Source organism: Empidonax traillii, unplaced genomic scaffold, assembly GCF_003031625.1.
Source record: "Empidonax traillii isolate 1590-97213 ecotype Southwest subspecies unplaced genomic scaffold, ASM303162v1 scaffold1436:size109477, whole genome shotgun sequence".
NCBI lineage: Eukaryota > Metazoa > Chordata > Aves > Passeriformes > Tyrannidae > Empidonax > Empidonax traillii.
The window spans coordinates 89114-94216 of record NW_020956629.1 but is presented as its reverse complement, the minus strand read 5'-3'; the positions used below and the strand labels follow the sequence as shown (position 1 = coordinate 94216).

Below are 5103 nucleotides of genomic sequence, written 5' to 3'. Positions count from 1 at the left end.
ATCTTGAGTCTATTCAAAGAAATGTTCATAGACAAAGGGTTAAAAGAAGAAAGAAAGTGTTTGGAAAGAGATACTAGGGAAGAAAAACAAAGAAAACTGCAAGAAACCATTTTCCAAATCACCATATCCTTCTTTCTAATCCTAATATCAAGTTATAGCTGTCAGGGAAGAAAATTAAATGTATAACAGACAGGGGAGAGTGGGGGAGGGAAAGGAAAAAAAAAAAAAAAAAAGGAAAAAGAATCCAGTAGTCGTATTTGCAAGACAACCATTAATAAACATTGCTCTGTTGCTGCTTTATTAAACAGATAATCCAACACAGTAATCTGTATTGATTTATGGATTCTCTGATGCTCTACGACTGGTTATGCAATGAAAGTTCATCCTTGATCTGTAGTCTGGGTCCTGGGCTTAACTAATTCATAGTCTGATTGGAAGTTTTACTTTTTTAATTCAATTAGGGTTAACGGCCGAGGAGAGAGCGGCAACATCTTTGTCTTTCTCAACACAGACGGTTTCTCCCCATGCCCAGAATTAGTAAACTGATAAAATCACAGGAGGAAAATGGGTTCTTAAAAAAAAAAAAAAAAAAAAAAAAAAAAAAAAAAAAAAAGTAAAAAATCCTACCTCGGGTTTTAATTCCAGACTCTGAAAGTTGTCTTTTCCCCCATTTTTTTTTCCGCCTCTCATTTCCTTTCTCTTCCTTTTAATTTTTTTTCTTTTCATTTTTTTTTTCTTTTCCTCCTCTTCCTTTTGATGAATTTCCTTTCTTCTCCACATCCTCCTCAGGCGTGTAATGGGGTTATTTTTACTTTCGGTTATCTAGCTTTATGAAGAATCGACACCACTCATACAGCTAGATAACCAAAGATAACAACCAACCCCTGGAGTCTACAGCATCAGCAGGAAAAAGCCAACCTCCTCTTCTCCAGGGGTTTCGGGGGCACGTGGCTTTTAAGGAAGGAACGAGGGAGGAAAACGAATAAAAAGAGATGCAAATATTAGCAGCCAGGTCCATAATATCCGCACGCAGCTACAGCCCTGGCCCTGTTCCCGCAGCCCAGGGCACAGAGTCCCGAGCATCACCGGGACAGGCAGGATCAGGCCCCTCGGAAAACACAATTTGGGGCAGAATTACAGGATCGCCACGCAGGAGCTGCCTATTTTCTGCCGAGTTTCAATTTGTTTCATTTGCAAACCAAATGATGTTCTGCAGGTGCCGAGAATTAAGCCCACATTATTTTTAATAACTATCAAATTAATGCATTCAAACTGGTAATAATCAAGGCAAATACAATTTGCGCCCGCAACTTAAAATATGCATAGAAGACCAAAAGGACATTTCCCCACCCAGAAACGCGTTTAACGCTCTCTAAACAAAATGACTGCGAGAAAAAAAACCTGACGGTTAATATAAATAAGAACTTGTGATGCTTTGGATTCAGCCAAGATCTGGGGGAACAGAAGCGATGAACAAACACAGAAAACACAGAGGAAATGATGAAAGGAGGAAAGAAGGAAGGCAGCGACTCCTGCTCGCGGCTCAGGACCCCGGCTCTGCGCGGGGACCGGGACCCGCATCACTCCCTTCGTTCGGGGGGGACCGGAGCTTTCCTTGGTGTGGACCCGCATCCCTCGCCTTCCTCTCCCCGTATCCCTCCGTCCTTTCTTCTTTCGCAGGGAACACGCATCCCCCGTGGGCTCCGCATCCCTCCATCCCTCCTTTCTCCGGGGGTGGGGGAGAACCCTTCCCCTTCTCCGGGAGTGACCTGCGTCCCTCCACCCTTCCTTCCCCCGGGGAGGAACGCGCATCCCCGCACCGCTCCTCCTCTCCAGGGCATCCCGCATCCCTCCATCCCTCTAGGGGAGGAACCCGCATCCCTCCCCTTCTCCCGCGGCACCCCGCAGTCCAACCCGCATCCCTCCGCTCGCCGAGCGACCTGCTCCGCTCCCATCCCTCCTTCACCTGCAGCCTCCGCTCGCTGCGGGGAGGACGAGGAGCCCTCGCTCCGCCGAGACGCCGCGGCTCCTCCGCCCCCGCCTTCTCCCGCGAAGCGGAGCGCCGGCAGCGCGGGGCCGGGGCCCTGCCGGCAGCTCGGGGCCCTCGGCGGGGCTCGGCGAGGCTGGGCTGGGCTCAGCGAGGCTCGGCTCGGCTCGGCTCGGCTCGTACCTGCTGCCCGCCGCGCTGCCCGCAGCCGCTGCCCGCAGCCTCTGCGCCGGGGGGAGCGGCGCGCGGCACTTTTCATTCATGCTTTCCCACTCCCGGCCCTCTCCCGGCCAGCCCATTGGCTCGGCCCCTCCTGACGTCACCCGCCCCGGCTCCCACCCCTCTGCAGCGCCCCTCGGTTCATCAATGGGTTTGGGAGGGGCCGCGAGCCGCGCGCACACGCGCGTCGCCGCCGCCCGTCACCACCTCCACCCCCCCATCCCCCCCACACACCCCATCTCTGTCGCCTTCGTCCCTCTCACCCCCCGTCTCTGTCACCCCCATCACCCTTCCCCATCAGGCTCTCCACCATGGCTATCACCCACCTCAGAACCACCATCGCCATCGCCATCACCAGCACCATCACCCTCCGTTCACCATCACCCTCATCACCATCATCCTCATCACCATCACCATCACCCTCATCACGCCGTCGCGGGTACCGCCCGCGGCACCATTATCACCACCATTATCACCGCCATCACCCTCACCACCATCTCGGCGCCATCGTCCTCGTCACCATCCTGTTCACTGGCCTCAGCACCATCATCACCGCCCTCATCCTCGTGTCCACCCCGTTCACCACCCTTGGCACCACCAGCACCCTCATCACCATCACCCTCATCACCACCGCTGGCCACCACCCATCGCCACCACCCACCCCCAACACTAAGGGTCCCCACTGCCAGCCGTGACCATCCTCCCACCACCCACCCCTCCAGCTCTCCCCCTCTCTGCCCCCCGGGGCTCTGTGAGGGGAACCCCTGCTCATCTCCGCTGCTGTCCGAGTGGTGCCGGTGCCACACAGGCCTGGCCGGGCTCTGCAGCTCCCAGATGGAACCAAAAGCTATTTTATTTTTGTAGTTTTAACCCCACGGGCCACTAACTACCCCTTGATTTTCCTGCTTTAACGCAGATCCCACCAAAAATAAGGCCATGATTTTTCCTTGAACAAGAATGGAGTTCGGGGGTTCTGTTTTGTTTTTTTTTTTTTTCCCCCACATTTTCTCTTAAAATTCCTCTTCGCCTTGCAATTTTTTTTTCCCCTAGTATAAAACCATATGGGTTTGCGTCTGTGAGTTTAGAGTGGGAAGTTACTCATGGCTTTTGTCTCCTTCCTGGAGCCAGATTCCCCTGCTGGTGGCACGTCCACCCTGTCAAGGCCCTCTCTCCCAGTTGCCCCCACTGGGAAAACGGGAGCCCACTGGTCTGGCTCTCATCAGGCCCAGCACTTACAGCCCTGCCTGAGAGTGGGGAAAGAGGGCGAGGGGATGTGGAAATAACCCCGGGGAGGGTCCTGTGAGGCATCGTGGCAGCGGGGAACCTTCTCAGCCCTGGGGGTTTCCAAACTTGCCCGGGGAGGTGGTGAGGGGGGATGGTCCCAAACAGCTCAGCCTTATGGACACCCCAAACCATTCTGGCCCCATTTTCTGGGGCTGGGGCTCTGTCCCCCAGGACTGTCCCCTCCCCGTGGCCTCCAGCCCGGCTTGTCTGCGGGTCCCCCGGCCGCACAAAAGGGCTTGGGGTGTGGTGTGTGCGTGTTGCACATTTCCCCCCTTCCCTTTGGCCGCTTCCAGGCTCGGTTGGGGAGGAAAATGCAAATTTCGGGAAGACTCTGTGGGTGCTCACGGGCGATGGAGGGTGGGGTTGGATGCAGCGCCTTTTGGAGGCACCAGGGGATTCCCCCCCCCCCAACTGCGACCCCCACCCGAATTGCAGCCCCCAATTTCTTTTAGGCGAAGGGCCCTTCCCGAGCCCTCCCGGCGCTGCTCGCGCCCCGGGGCTGGCGCTGCGCGGGGTTTCTCCCTCCGTGTTTCCCCGTCACCCACCTGGGCCGCGCTCCCCACGCGAGCGGCTTCTCCCCCGTGGGCAGAGCGGGGCTGGGGGCCGACCGGGGGGGAGGCAGCGACTGGACTCGGAGCCGGGGCCGAGGCTCTCCTGGAAGAGAAGACATGGAAAGGGTCGGTTAGAGAGCCGGCAGCGCCAGGAATGCCCGCGCAGCCCCCACGCGTGGGTGTCCGCGGAGCAGCTCTGCGGGGTCCCGGCTGGGCCGGCTTTAACCATTCCCCACCCTCGCCGAGATGGGGTTTTAGAGACACAACCACACGCCTTCCTTCTTTTTATTCTCCTTTTTATTAAAGTCACTTTTTTTTTTTTTTTACCACCTTAATTTTTATTTCAGGCTCCTCCAGAAATTATATTTTTTTTTTTAACCCACCAAAAGAAGAAACAAGACGAATTTTGCGATTTATCCTGAGAAAGGATGCAAAGACGCGGATTTAGCTTTCAAACTTGGATTCTCCCCGGGATTATCCCGATGACAGTGCAGTTTTATTTCAAATTTTATTTAATAATAACATCGCGTTAGACCCATTCCGATTTGGGAGGATTTAGGGAAGGACACAAGCGACTAACAGAAGATGCTAGGGTGTGTTTTTGAGTCTCTTAGCAAATAAAAACCTACTCCGTGCTTTGCTGTTTTCCTGGGGAAAAAAAAAAAAAAATCCAAATCGCCGGTAAACAGAAGGAGCCGCCGCGATAGCGGGATCGCCCCGATAACAGCGAATTTGAGGATTTCCAGCCCTAAAATTTCCACGCACACCAGTGCATAAATAAAAACTTAATTTTCGTGGACTAAAAAAGAAGCCGAGCTGGGCAGAAGCTGAGCCGGTGGGTACCAGGTGCTTTTCTGCAGAGCAGGGAATCCGCGCTCGAACCGAAAAATAACCCCAAATAAGCTCGGTTTGATTTTTTTTTTCCCCCGCGCACTCTTTGAGCGCAGCTTCTTCTCCTTCCCCGCGCAGAGGGGGAGACTCAAGGACAGACCGCAAGGATGAGGATTTTAAAGATACACACCTCTCCCCCAACCCACCCCCCCCCAAAAAAAAAAAAAAAAA

General features: G+C 54.0%; 1 long non-coding RNA gene across 1 annotated transcript in view; it reads right to left on the bottom strand.

Moving 5' to 3' along the window:
* Positions 1 to 879: 879 nt before the first annotated feature.
* LOC114070092 overlaps positions 880 to 5103 on the bottom strand; it is a 7134-nt gene continuing 2910 nt past the window's right edge. The window contains exons 2-3 of the long non-coding RNA XR_003573871.1: positions 4036 to 4144; positions 880 to 951 (exon numbers count right to left, since the gene is read on the bottom strand). This is a non-coding gene — a long non-coding RNA (uncharacterized LOC114070092). The remainder of the gene's footprint in view (positions 952 to 4035; positions 4145 to 5103) is intronic.